General features: G+C 35.2%; 1 protein-coding gene, 1 non-coding gene and 1 pseudogene across 8 annotated transcripts in view; all 3 read right to left on the reverse strand.

Annotated features, from left to right (window-relative positions):
* BBS9 (Bardet-Biedl syndrome 9) overlaps positions 1-14,746 on the reverse strand; it is a 445,438-nt gene that overhangs the window by 361,752 nt on the left and 68,940 nt on the right. The window lies entirely within an intron of this gene.
* On the reverse strand, positions 1,668-2,588 carry LOC132597853 (nucleolar protein 56 pseudogene; annotated as a pseudogene).
* On the reverse strand, positions 2,507-2,592 carry LOC115853976 (small nucleolar RNA SNORD86). The gene has a single exon (XR_004039816.1). It is a non-coding gene; the product is annotated as a small nucleolar RNA SNORD86 (small nucleolar RNA).

A 14,746-nucleotide genomic window follows, 5' to 3' on the forward strand; every position in this document is an offset into this window, starting at 1 on the left:
GAATAACAGCTAGACTAAAAGTTGACTTCTTAACACCAGTGGAAGCCAGAATAGAGCAGAATATTACCTTTTGTGTAGCAAGAAAAATAACTATCAACATAACATTATATTCCCAGACTTCCTCCCATTCCCTCCAAAAAAAAAATTTAATGTTGTTACAAAGATGCCATTCACAATAGCAACCAAAGCAATTAAGTTCCTAACACACTGACTCTAACTCAACTTTCAGATCTTAACTTCCTTAGGAAGGCCAAATTAGGCAATATACACCTAAAATATACCCTTGTTATCATGGCATCTTTTCCTTCATAGCACTTGTGATTTTATACCTATTTCTATGATTATCTACTGACTGTGTATTTCCCTTTCCAAACTTAATGAAGCCATAGACTTCTATACTTAGCACCATATTGTTTACCACCACACTTGGCACATAAGTGAAAGGAAAGAAGGAAGGAAAGACGCAGGGAAGATATAACAAATAAATAAACAACTAATATAGATAAAAAGTAATATTTTTACTAAAAGACATAAAAGGACAGCTAAATAAATAGTAAGACATATTATATTCCTGGATGGGAAGAATTAATATATAAACATGTCAGTTAGGCACTAAAATAATCTATAGATTTGATGCAATGCCAGACAAAATTCCAGCGTGATTTTTTCATGGAACTCAATAAACTATTTTTCAAACCTGAAAGGAAAGTGTAAAAAAAGCAAGAATAACCTATAAATATTTAAAAGCAAGATCAATAAAGAATGATTACTCCTCTCACATATCAAAACATACTATACATTAAATTCGTTAAATACAGTATTGGCATTCTTTATAGATACACTGTTTATGGACAAATAAATCAAGGGAAAGGAATAGAGTCTAAGAGCAAATTACAGATTATACGGGAATTCAGCATATAAGAAAATTAGCATTCAAATTATAAAAAGAATATTCACAAATGGTGCTTGGACAACAGGGTATACACTTGGGAAAAAAATTAAATTAGAGCCCTACTATATACGATACTTAAAACTAAATTCCAGAAAAGTTAAGAAAACATATGAAAATATTTTAGAATCGTAGTATAGGAAAGGTCTTCATTAGAATGATACAAAGATCAGAAGCCAAAACAAAAAAGATCAAAACGTTTAACATCATAAAAAATTAAAGTATTTGTCCCATTAAGTAAATGAACAAGGTTAAAATAATCATTCACAGGACACAACCTGGGGCAAATTGCTTAATCTTGCCAAGCCTAAATTTTCTTGTGCCTGAAATGAAAATAATGACCTGATTTACAGGGTTGCTTTGAGAATTAAATGAGAAAGTTAAGGTTAAATCCTTAGCACAGTCTTAGGTGGTAGCACCTGGCAAGTGCCCAATAAATCTTTTTTGCTACTATTTTAAATTATGAAAATTTAACAGATCACTTTTGCCCATTAAGTGGAGATTTTGAAATTTTTAAAAAATGATAATACATGATGTAGGCACAGATATTACACATAGCTGAGAAAAGGATATATTTGGCCCATCTCCCTGATATAAAACAGTTTATAATGTGTATCAAAAGCTTTTTGTCTCAGTATCTAGTCTTAGGGTTTTTTTTTTGAAAATGTTTTTACTTTTATTGGACTATAGGGGATGGATTGAGAAATATCTCTGCAAGTTATGCCCCACTAGGGAAATGTCCATTCTCATTTTCCTGGGACAGCTTTCAGAGCTTTTTCTTTTCCTTGGAGCTGCTGCTCTTGCTGGCAGCGGCCTCTTCAGGTCCACTGCTGCGTGGCTCCTCCTTGGAAGAGAATTTCCTCTTTTTCTTGGGGACACTCTTGTTTCCTGACTCTTCAGGGTCATTAACTGGCTCCTCTTTGGGCAAAGATTTCTTCCTCTTGGGAAGACTTCCACTGCCAGCTATCTCTTCAAGATCACTACTAACCAGCTCCTCCTTGGAAAAAGATTTCTTTTTCTTGGGTTTGGAGAAGGAGACGGATGGGTCTTCTATTCCATTCTCCTAAGGAGTCTCCTAGGGCTTTTGCTTTTGCTTCTTTTTGGGACTTTCACTTATCTCCTCAACACCCCTCTAGAGTACTACTACTGTTTTCTGAAGATGCCAGGGAAATTGCAGCCAGCCATTTCTTTTCCTTCTTCAAGCATTACTTCTCCTGTTTCTCCAGCTTCCTAGTAATCTCAGCAGCCACTTCCTCTGAACCATTACCTCCTTCATGACATCCACATTATTTTGTGGAATCTATCCAGTCTCACAGAAGGACGGCTGCTCCTCAACTTGTTCTAGAAGCTTCTCCCCAAACACACTGGTGGGTACCTCAGAGAAGCAATCAATTCATGAGGCAAACTGCATTTGTTTGCCAGGTATCAGGAGATGCAGGCTTTGTTCTTAGCAGCTGCTCAACCAATGAAGGTAGAGTGGAAAATGAGTCCATATTTTGGGATGTTAGCCCTTGTCTTCAGGGCTCGGGAAATGCGGTCCTTTTGCTGGGCCCAGGGAATCACTCAGACACCAGGACTGGCCATCACCCCCATAGCAGAGGCCTGTATAGGTCAGGGAGCCCTGGTCAAACATCACCATGATCCCCATAGTTTAGAATTTTAGGAAAAAAAAAAAAAAAGTCCTAGGATTTTAGTAGAAAAGTAACTGCTAGGGGCTGGGGATAGAGGAAATAGGGAAAGGTTGGTAAAAGGGTACAAATTTTCAACTATGAAATGAATAAGGCCTGAAGATCTAATGTAAAACATGTAGTTGATAGCACTGTACTGTATGATTAAAATTTGTTAAGAGAGTAGAACTTAGATGTCCTCACCAAAAAAAAGAGATAAATATGTGAGTTGATGGATGTGTTTGAAATGGGGGGGAAACCCTTTTTTTTTGAATTTTATTTTATTTTTTTATACAGCAGGTTATTATTAGTTATCCATTTTATACATATTAGTGTATATATGTCAATCCCAACCTCCCAATTCATCATACCAACACCACCCCCCTGTCACTTCCCCCCTTGGTGTCCATACGTTTGTTCTCTACACCTGTGTCTCTATTTCTGCCCTGCAAACCAGTTCATCCGTACCATTTTTCTAGGTTCCACATACATGCGTTAATGTACGATATTTGCTTTTCTCTTTCAGACTTACTTCACTCTGTATGACAGTCTCTAGATCCATCCATGTCTCTACAAATGACCCAATTTCGTTTTATGGCTGAGTAATATTCCATTGTATATATGTGCCACATCTTCTTCATCCATTCATCTGTCGCTGGGCATTTAGGTTGCTTCCATGACCTGGCTATTGTAATTAGTGCTGCAATGAACATTAGGGTGTACATCTTTTTGAATTATGGTTTTCTCTTGGTATATGCCCAGTAGTGGGATTGCTGGGTCATATAGTAATTTTATTTTTAGTTTTTTAAGGAACCTCCATACTGTTATCCACAGTGGCTGTATCAATTTACATTCTCAGCAACAGTACAAGAGGGTTCCCCTTTCTCCACACCCTCGCCAGCATTTGTTGTTTGTAGATTTTCTGATGATGCCAATTCTAACTGGTGTGAGGTGATACCTCATTTGCATTTTGCATTTGCATTTCTCTAATAATTACTGATGTTGAGCAGCTTTTCAGGTGCTTCTTGGCCATCTGTATGTCTTCTTTGGTGAAATGTCTATTCAGGTCTTCGGCCCATTTTTGGATTGGGTTGTTTGTTTTTTTAATATTGAGCTGCATGAGCTGTTTATACATTTTGGAGATTAATCCTTTGTCCATTGATTTGTTTGCAAATATTTTCTCCCATTCTGAAGGTTGTCTTTTCGTCTTGTTTGTAGTTTCCTTTGCTGTGCAAAAGCTTTTAAGTTTCATTAGGTCCCATTTGTTTATTTTTGTTTTTATTTCCATTACTCTAGGAGGTGGATCAAAAAATATCTTGCTGGGATTTATGTCAAAGAGTGTTCTTCCTATGTTTTCCTCTAAGAGTTTTATAGTGTCCTGTCTTACATTTAGGTCTCGAATCCATTTTGAGTTTAGTTTTGTGTATGGTGTTAAGGAGGTTCTAATTTCATTCTTTTACATGTAGCTGTCCAGTTTTCCCAGCACCACTTATTGAAGGGACTGTCTTTTCTCCATTGTATATCCTTGCCTCCTTTGTCATAGATTAGTGGACCATAGGTGCATGGGTTTATCTCTGGGCTTTCTATCCTGTTCCATTGATCTATATTTCTGTTTTTGTACCAGTACCATATTGTCTTGATTACTGTAGCTTTGTAGTATAGTCTGAAGTCAGGGAGCCTGATTCCTCCAGCTCCATTTTTTTTCCCTCAAGACTACTTTGGCTATTCGGTGTCTTTTGTATCTCCATACAAATTTTAAGATTTTTTGTTCTAGTTCTGTAAAAAATGCCATTGGTAATTTGATAGGGATTGCATTGAATCTGTAGATTCCTTTGGGTAGTATAGTCATTTTCACAACACTGATTCTTCCAATCCAAGAATATGGTATATCTTTCCATCTGTTTGTATCATCTTTAATTTCTTTCATCAGTGTCTTATAGTTTTCTGCATACAGGTCTTTTGTCTCCCTAAGTAGGTTAATTCCCAGGTATTTTATTCTCTTTGTTGCAATGGTAAATGGGAGTGTTTCCTTCATTTCTCTTTCAGATTTTTCCTCATTAATGTATAGTAATGGAAGAGATTTCTGTGCATTAATTTTGTATCCTGCAACTTTACCAAATTCATTGATTAGCTCTAGTAGTTTTCTGGTATCATCTTTAGGATTCTCTATGTATAGTATCATGTCATCTACAAACAGTGACAGTTTTACTTCTTCTTTTCCAATTAGTATTCCTTTTATTTCTTTTCCTTCTCTGATTGCCATGGCTAGGACTTCCAAAACTATGTTGAATAATAGTTGTGAGAGTGGACATCCTTGTTTTGTTCCTGATCTTAGAGGAAATGCTTTCAGTTTTTCACCATTGAGAATGATGTTTGCTGTGGGTTTGTCAGATATGGCCTTTATTATGTTGAGGTAGGATCCCTCTATGCCCACTTTCTGGAGAGTTTTTATCATAAATGGGTGTTGAATTTTGTCAAAAGCTTTTTCTGCATCTGTTGAGATGATCATATGGTTTTTATTCTTCAGTTTGTTAATATAGTGTACCACAGTGATTGATTTGCATATATGGAAGAATCGTTGCATCCCTGGGATAAATCCCACTTGATCATGGTATATGATCCTTTTAATATGTTGTTGGATTTTGTTTGCTAGTATTTTGTTGAGGATTTTTGCATCTATATTCATCAGTGATATTGGTCTGTAATTTTCTTTTTTGTAGTATCTTTGTCTGGTTTTGGTATCAGGGTGATGGTGGCCTCATAGAATGAGTTTGGGAGTGTTCCTTCCTCTGAAATTTTTTGGAAGAGTTTGAGAAGGATGGGTGTTAGCTCTTCTCTAAATGTTTGATAGAATTCAACTGTGAAGCCATCTGGTCCTGGACTTTTGTTTGTTGGAAGATTTTTAATCACAGTTTCAATTTCATTACTTGTGATTGGTCTGTTCATATTTTCTATTTCTTCCTAGTTCAGTCTTGTAAGGTTATACCTTTTGAAGAATTTGTCCATTTCTTCCAGGTTGTCATTTTATTGGCATAGAGTTGCTTGTAGTAGTCTCTTAGGATGCTTTGTATTTCTGCGGTGTCTGTTGTAACTTCTTTTTCATTTCTAATTTTATTGATTTGAGTCCTCTCCCTCTTTTTCTTGATGAGTCTGGCTAATGGTTTGTCAATTTTGTTTATCTTCTCAAAGAACCAGCTTTTAGTTTTATGGCTCTTTGCTATTGTTTTCTTTGTTTCTATTTCATTTATTTCTTCTCTGATCTTTATGATTTCTTTCCTTCTGCTAACTTTGGGTTTTGTTTGTTCTTCTTTCTCTAGTTCCTTTAAGTGTAAGGTTAGATCGTTTATTTGAGATTTTTCTTGTTTCTTGAGGTAGGCTTGTGTAGCTATAAACTTCCCTTTTATAACTGCTTTTGCTGCATCCCATAGGTTTTGGATCGTCGTGTTTTCATTGTCATTTGTCTCTAGGTATTTTTTGATTTCCTCTTTGATTTCTAATGTGATCTCTTGGTTATTTAGTCACGTATTGTTTAGCCTCCATATGTTTGTGTTTTGTACGTTTTTTTTCCCTGTAATTCATTTCTAATCTCATAGTGTTGTGGTCAGAAAAGATGCTTGATATGTTTTAAATTTTCTTAAATTTACTGAGGCTTGATTTGTGACCCAAGATGTGATCTATCCTGGAGAATGTTCTATGCGCACTTGAGAAGAAAGTGTAATCTGCCATTTTTGGATGGAATGTCCTATAAATATCAATTAAATCTATCTGGTCTATTGTGTCATTTAAAGCTTCTGTTTCCTTATTTATTTTCATTTTGAGTGATCTGTCCATTGGTGTAAGTGAGGTGTTAATGTCCTCCATTATTATTGTGTTACTGTCAATTTCCTCTTTTATAGCTGTTAGCAGTTGCCTTATGTATTGAGGTGCTACTATGTTGCGTGCATATATATTTATAATTGTTATATCTTCTTCTTGGATTGATCCCTTAATCATTATGTAGTGTCCTTCCTTGTTTCTTGTGACATTCTTTATTTTAAAGTCTATTTTACCTGATATGAGTATTGCTACTCTAGCTTTCTTTTGATTTCCATTTGCATGGAATATCTTTTTCCATCCCCTCACTTTCAGTCTGTATGTGTCCCTAGGTCTGAAGTGGGTCTCTTGTAGACAGCATATATACGGGTTTTGTTTTTGTATCCATTCAGTGAGCCTGTGTCTTTCGGTTAGAGCATTTAATCCATTCGCATTTAAGGTAATTATCAATATGTATGTTCCTATGACCATTTTCTTAATTTTTATGGGTTTGTTTTTGTAGGTCCTTTTCTTCTCTTGTGTTTCCCACTTAGAGAAGTTCCTTTAGCATTTGTTGTAGAGCTGGTTTGGTGGTGCTGAATTCTCTTAGCTTTTGTTTGTCTGTAAAGCTTTTGATTTCTCTGTGGAATCTGAATGAGATCCTTGCCGGGTAGAGTAATCTTGGTTGTAGGTTCTTCCTTTTCATCACTTTAAATATATAATGCCACTTGAAATGGGGAGAATCCTTAAACAATGTGTACCTATATCAAATCACCATGATATACACTTTAAATATCTTACAATTTTATATGTTAATTATATCTCAACAAAGCTAAATTAAAATAAGAAAATTTTAAAAATACAGTGGTCATAATTACCAGTATTTGAACCTCTCTCTGAGTGTCTGTTAGAATTTCTACTGTCTGTTTCTATGAGTTTAAATTTTTTTTTAGATTCCCCATAAGTGAATGCAGCATTTTGTCTTTCTCTGTCTAGCTTATTTCACTTAGCATAATGCCCTCAACAACCATCCATGATGTCACAAATAGCAGGATTTCCTTCCTTCTCATAGCTGAATAATATTCCATTATATGTATCTACCACTTCTTTATCCATTCATCTATTGATGGTTCTTAGGTTGTTCCATAACTTGGCTGTTGTGAATAATGCTGCAGTGAACATGGGAGTATAGATATCTCTTCAAACTCCTGTTTTCATTTCCTTTGGATATATAACCACAAGTGGGATTGCTGGATCATATGGTAGTTCTATTTTTAATTTTTTGAGGAGCCTTCATACTGTTTTCCATAGTAGCTGCACCAGTTTACATTCCTATCAACAATGAATAAGGGTTCTCCTTTCTCCACATCCTCACTAACATTTGTTATCTCTTGTCTTTTTTCATGATAGCCATTCTAACAGGTGTGAGACAGTATCTCACTGTGGTTTTGATTTGCATTTTCCTGATAATTAGTATTACTGAGCACATTTCATGTACCTGTTGGCCATCTGGATATCTTCTTTGAGAAAATGTCTATTCAGTTCCTCTGTCCATTTTTAAATTGGATTGTTTGGGGGGTTTTCTACTGAGTTGTATGAGTCCTTTATATATTTTGGATATTAATTCTTTATCAGATATATGATTTGCAAATATTTTCTCCCATTCCACAGGTCACCTTTTCATTTTGTTGATGGTTTCCCTTGCTGTACAGAAACTTTTTAGTTTGATGTAATCCCACCTGGTTTTGGCGGGGTTTGGGGGGTTTTTTAGGCAGTGATTATTTATTTTAAAATTTGCAACTAATCTCATGGATACATTTTTGTTATAATAATTTCAATGATACAGTCAAAGGAAAGGTCCCCCTTTGGCCCCACCCACTTTTCTTTCCAAAGAATTTATCCAAAAATGTGATAGAAATAACAAATCTGAATGGGCATCATTTTCTCAGTAATAAAAATGTATGCTAGCTACTCCTTGCTACTCAATTTTGATCATCAGGCAACTTTTCTGTGGGTACAAAATTTCTAGCATTTCTATTTCTCTTTTGATTTTTCGTGGTGCTAAAAAGTGTTCTTTTTATTCTTTCCAGTTTTATTGATATAATATTTGAAAATTGTTAGGAGAGTAGATCCTAAGAGTTCTCATCACAAGGAAAAATATATTTTTTTCTTTTTTCTTTTTTTTTGTATCATATGATGGATGTTAACTTACTGTGGTAATCACTTTACAGTACATGTCAGTCAGATCATTCATGCTGTATACCTTAAACTTATACAGTGTTATATGCCATTTGTTTATTTTTTCTTTGTTGCCTTTGCTTTTGGTGCCAAATCCAAAACATCATTGCCATGATCAACGTCAAGAAGATTACCCTCCATGTTTTCTTCTAGGGGTTTTATGGTTTCAGGTCTTACATTTAAGTCTTTCAACCATTTGGAGTTGATTTTTGTTTATGGTATAAGATAGGGGTCCAGTTTCATTCTTTTGTATGTGGCAATCCAGTTTTTCCAGCACCATTATTGAAGAGACTATCCTTTCCTCATTCTGTATTCTTGGTTCCTTTGTCATAGATTAATTTCTGAGCTCTCTATTCTGTTCAATTGATTTACATACCAATTTTTATGTCAATACCATATTGTTTTGATTACTATATATTTCTAATACAGTTTGAATTCAGGAAGTATGATTTCTCCAGTTTTGATCTTTTTTTCTCAAGATTGCTTTGACTACTTGGGGTCTTCTCTGGTTCCATACAAGTTTCAGGATGACCACAGTATTTTTAAAAGCAAAATATTTTAAAGGCAAAATTTAACAGTGGTAAATCATAGAATTCTCTATAATCATTTAGAATTATATTACAGTAGAATATTTGTTGATTTAATATTTGTGATATTGTTAAGCAAGAAAAAGACCTTAAAAGAGTAAATACAGGGACGTCCCTGGTGGCAGAGTGGTTAAGAATCCGCCTGCCAACACAGGGGACACGGGTTCGATCCCTGGTCCAGGAAGATCCCACATGCTGCGGAGCAACTAAGCCCATGTGCCACAACTACTGAGCCTGAGCTCTAGAGCCTGTGAGGCACAACTATTGAGCCCACGTGCCACAACTACTGAAGCCTGCGTGCCTAGAGCCCGTGCTCCGCAACAAGAAGCCACCGCAATGAGAAGCCCACACACCACAACAAAGAGTAGCCCCCGCTCACCGCAACTAGAGCAAGCCTGCATGCAGCAACGAAGACCCAACACAGCCAAAAAATGAATAAGTAAATAAATAAATAAATAAATGTTCCTTAAAAAAGAAAGAGTAAATACAATATGAATCTGGTTTTATGGCATAAAAACTCAAAATAAAAAGGCGAAATAAATACACTAGAATAGTCATAATGATTAGTTAGCTCTTAGTGTCAAGTAGAGATTATTTTATTTCCCTTCTCATATAAACCTCATCCAAAGTTTCCAAAATGAACATGTCACTTAAAAAAATTTTTTTTTAATGGAGGAGGCAGGTATCCATCAAACTTCCCACCATTCCTGAAGCTCAGGCCCCACCAATGATTGGCTCTTCCACAGGTATAAAGATCAAAGTTCAAGCAAACATTTTTAAAAATCCATTACCAAACATATAAATTGAACCTTGGCAAGAAGGCAAATACGTTAAAACGCTTTTGGAAAAATGATGACCTAAGTTTTAAAATTGTTGATTTATAGTCTTCCTTCCAGAAGTAGACAAAAAGCATCTATCCTTAAGCAGGCTATTCTTATTTCATGAAATAAAACAATGCCCTCTGTACATGAAATATCTCTTTATTCTTAAGGATGAGGGAGAAGGGAAGAAAAGCAAGGAGAAAACAGAGAGAAAATGCATTCACCTCATCATATACTAACTGATGCCACTTCTAGAGAAGCCCTGTTTCTACTGACTATAAAATATCATTTGAGCCATGAAAATGCCAGACTCCTACTGATCTTGATCTTCACCAGGATAAGAGTTTGAAAAAACACTAATGCTGAGTAGCCTACCTAGAAAGCCCTGATACATTTGGAATCTTTATCAATTTATTTTCACATGGTAAAAAGCCAGCAAAAGTCAGAAACAAGTGATAACAACATTATTTCTCTAGATGATGATAAAGACCTTAAAGGCCATCAAGAGTAGAATACCTGTGGTTCAAGTCCACCAGCTCCCAGACTGGGTTCAAAATTAATCAGAAGAAAATATTACATGATGACTTTTGTTGTTCAGTATCATTATCAGATTGATGTATGTTACTCTCATCTCTCCAGCCATGTGGAAAGATCCTTATGGAAGGAATAATAAGCGTTCAAAAAATATTTGTCTGACTGAATCTTGGTTTTTCATTCCTGCTAATAGCTATGGTTTTTCTTCAGTAGCTTTCTGGAACTCTTCCATTACTCAAATGGGCTTTCAGTGAGAAGGTTAATTAAAATGACTGTTAAAGAATGTACTAGATAACTGTAGTACCAGAAGTGAGGAAACTCCTGTGCTCAACTTATTTGATCAAACTCTGCAAATTTTCTAGAATGTTTAGCCAACTGCCTCTATTCTCCATCATAAGATCAACAAATACAACTGTACTCCTGAGTGTAATAAAATGTAAATAATAAAGTATATGTCACAGTCAGTCCAATGGACTAGTCACCTGTGAGCTTTACTCTGAGCCTATATATCAAAGCAGAGTGAGCCAATGCAAAATGAGGTTGTCCACAATAGTAAATTTTGGAAGCAATCTCCATGGCTAAATAAATTATGAAATATCCATATATAGAATTCTATGGGGACTTCCCTGGTGGCGCAGTGGTTAAGAATCCGCCTCCCAATACAGGAGACATGGGTTTGAGCCTGGTCGGGGAAGATCCCACATGCCATGGAGCAACTAAGCCTGTATACCACAACTACTGAGCCTGCGTTCTAGAGCCCACGAGCCACAACTACTGAGCCCACACGCCTAGAACCCGTGCTCCACAACAAGAGAAGCCACCGCAATGAGAAGCCCATGTACCGCAACAAAGAATAGTCCCCGCTCACCACAACTAGAGAAAGCCCGAGAGCAGCAACAAACACCCAGTGCAGCCAAAAATAAATAAATAAATAAATTTATAAATAAAAAGAATTCTATGAAGCCCATACAAGAATGAGGTAAGCCTATGCATTTGGACATGGAAAGATATCCATGTAAATGAAATGAGCAAATTATAGATGAACATATAGAGAGTGATCCCATTGACATAAAAAAAAAAAAAAAACCAAATATGTTTATAAATGCATTGAATAATGTATGCAATTGCAATGTTGTTCACCAAACTGTTTACCTTGAGAGAGGAGTAAAATTTCATAGGCAGCAAGGAAATAAAAAAGGGGCTTTCAGTTTTTATTCTTTTTTTAAAATATAACAATATATTTATGTTTTTAATAAATATATAAAGAATTACAAATACATTCAATGATTTATAAAAAGAAAAATATTAAAAGCTTTAGATAGTGTATATACCAACAGAAATTAATTATGATGTACAGTTGACCTTTGGACACAACAGGGGTTGGGGTACCAACCCTCCACACAGTCTAAACTCTGAGCCTAACTTTACAATCAATCTTCCATATCCATGGTTCCACATGAGTAGATTCAACCAACCAAGAATTGTGTAGTACTATAGTATGTATTCATTGAAAAAAAATCCAAGTATAAGTGGACCCCTGTAGTTCAAACCCATGTTGTTCAACAGTCAACTTATATGTATGCATAAAACACAAATTCTATGCCATTAAAAATGATGTAGATTTATATTCATTGACATGGAAAGACAGTCACAATTTATAAGGCAAAATGGCCAGGAATGAACAGTATTACCCATTTTGTTTAAAGCAGCAGTCCCCAACCTTTCTGGCACCAGTTTCATGGAAGACAATTTTTCCATGGCTGGGGGTGGGAAATGGGGGGGGATCATTCAGGTTGGTAATGCAAGCGATGTGGGGGATGGTTCAGGCAGTAATGAGAGTGATGGGGAGCGATGGGGAGCAGCAGATGAAACTTTGCTCGCTAGCCCATGGCTCACCTCCTGCTGTGCAGCCCGGTTCCTAACAGGTTCTGAACAGGGGCTGGGGACCCCTGGTTTAAAGTATATGTGTGTATATAGGAACTTCCCTGGTGGTCCAGTGGCTAAGGCTCCATGCTCCCAGTGCAGGGGGGGCCTGCGTTCCATCCTTGGTTGGGGAACTAGATCACGCATGTTGCAACAAAGAGTTCCCACATGCCCCAACTAAAAAGATCCCGTGTGCCACAACTAAGACCCAGCGCAGCCAAATAAATAAGTAAATATTTTAAATAAATAAATAAAACATATATGTATATATAAATGAATATATAAAAGTCAATAATCACAATTAGTCATAAAATTTAACAGTAACCCACTGTATAATTGGTTTTTATTCATTTAACTATATTCTCTAATCTGTAAGCAATTAACATAGTAGTAGAGTAATAAGGAAAAATATTCCTTAAAGCAGTTTCATTACACAAACAACAAAAGCTATATATTTAAAGTTCATGAATAAATAATTGTTAATACCGTTTCTAGTCACACAAAGTAAAGTGAAAAATAAAAGAAACTGTTTGTATAACAAGAGAAAATAGCCAATTATTTCAGGTAAATTTGGTAAAGAATCTGAATTGCCCAGGTAAGCACCTCCACTTTTCTACTTCACTTTCTGTATATGTACACACAACCTCAGTTACTTTATATAATATATGCCAGTGCACAAATATTTCCATCTTCAGTCATGTGTATAACTTTAAAAGTCTAATCAGTTTTATAAAGGACAAAAAAGTTGCCAGTGAAGCCAAGAACTTAATTTAACATCATTCCAACAGAAGTTGCTGCATTTTAATACACCTTTACAAAACCCATAAAACAAGCATTATAATGAAAGAGAATGCCACAAAACTAACTATTAAAATGATGACTTTTAACCTTTTTAATGCACAATGGGCAGTCAACAGTTTTTTAAAATCCTGAGGCCCAAATGAACTTTAAGGTTTATAAGAGAAAACTCCACTCCCAAGTTCAAAATACTCATTGCTTAAAAGTAATAATAAATTCCCTAGTGAAACACTGGGTTCTGGTTTTAATTAGAAGTAAATGTGCTAAGATTGCCACCTCCTACTGAAGAAAAAGTCAAGTCCTTCATGACCTACCTCAAGTGGATTTTCAAATTTTTACCTCAGATCTGAATCCTGTCTTAAAGAAAGAGGAAAGAATAGAAAAATAAATTCTCATGCAGAAAAATAAGTGATGCCACTTAAACTATCCAATGCTGCCAAATACAAAATTCTCATTTCCCAAAAAAGTAAAACATACTCTTCTTTGGATCCATGATCTGAGAGAACAGATAAAATCCCTTACTTGATGGTATTCCTCTAACAAAATATTAAAATATACTTGTCACATGTCAAATTCAAAACCAAATTATATCAGCAATGACAAAGTCAAGGAGGAAAAAAATGAGATTGCATAATAAAACCATGACTTCTATTATCGTCCATTCAAAAAAATTCATCCGATGATACAATGAATGTTGAAAAACATCAGTATTTCCTGAAAACTTAATTTTTCTCTCTTCCCTTGAGATTGCCATTATGATATTTAAACCTTGAAATTTTCAAATCTTTTAATATATATGTGTGTATATATGTATATATAAGTATATGTACATACACACACATAATATACCTATAAATATGTACAAATATATATAACTGTATAGAATTCTGACTCTTGTCAATTTCCTCATCTGTAGAATGGGAATAATATCTACTTTGCAGGTTGTTTCAAGAACTAAATGGAAACATGTGAAGGAACCTGGGACAGTACCAGACACATAAGCAAATCTTGCAATCAAAAAAATGTTTTTCTTAGTCTTTGGAAAGACAATAGAGATTTCAAAGTTAGTAGCCTTTATTAGGAGATATCTTTAACACAAGCAAAAGAAACAACATCTGCAGCTGTCTTGTTTTTTCCCTCTTAAATCAAACACTCTCCATCTAAGATATTTTAATAGTTTTTTACTGACTTCATATTTTGGGATGTCAGTTATACAATACCAGTAGCTTTCATTTAAAAAAAAAATGGTTGGTCTAACAAAAATGTAAATTAATGTATGAAACACAATAGAAACTTTCCTTATAGAAAGTTCATATGCTTTAATATCAAAATAAGCCGTTAGTCAATAAATCTCTAATGACTCCAAAATGAGAAAGCAAAAAGTTAAGAATGAAAACTCCTCCTCTCCTAGATAAAGTAAATAACATTCTGAACAGA

Source organism: Globicephala melas, chromosome 9 (assembly GCF_963455315.2).
Source record: "Globicephala melas chromosome 9, mGloMel1.2, whole genome shotgun sequence".
NCBI lineage: Eukaryota > Metazoa > Chordata > Mammalia > Artiodactyla > Delphinidae > Globicephala > Globicephala melas.